The following is a 283-nucleotide window of genomic DNA, read 5'->3' on the forward strand; positions in this document are numbered from 1 at the left end:
ATGACGTAAGATAGATCAAAGTATGCGTATTTTAAAGAGTGAAATAATTTTTGAAGTAATTGGGTTTCTTTAGCCATTCCAGTGAACTTGATATATTCATTACATAATGCTTGTCATATACAATCTGCAGTTTGTGTTGCTTTTATCAACATGACAACATTTCATCAACAATTCAATATTGTGAAATATATGTGCGTAACATGTATGTAAGCAAATATATATGTTTCTGATTAATATCGAAAAGGGAAATCATCAGAGGGTACTCAACAATATAGTACAAGTA

The sequence above is a fragment of the Dreissena polymorpha genome, chromosome 5, assembly GCF_020536995.1.
Source record: "Dreissena polymorpha isolate Duluth1 chromosome 5, UMN_Dpol_1.0, whole genome shotgun sequence".
In the NCBI taxonomy this organism is placed as follows: Eukaryota; Metazoa; Mollusca; class Bivalvia; order Myida; family Dreissenidae; genus Dreissena; species Dreissena polymorpha.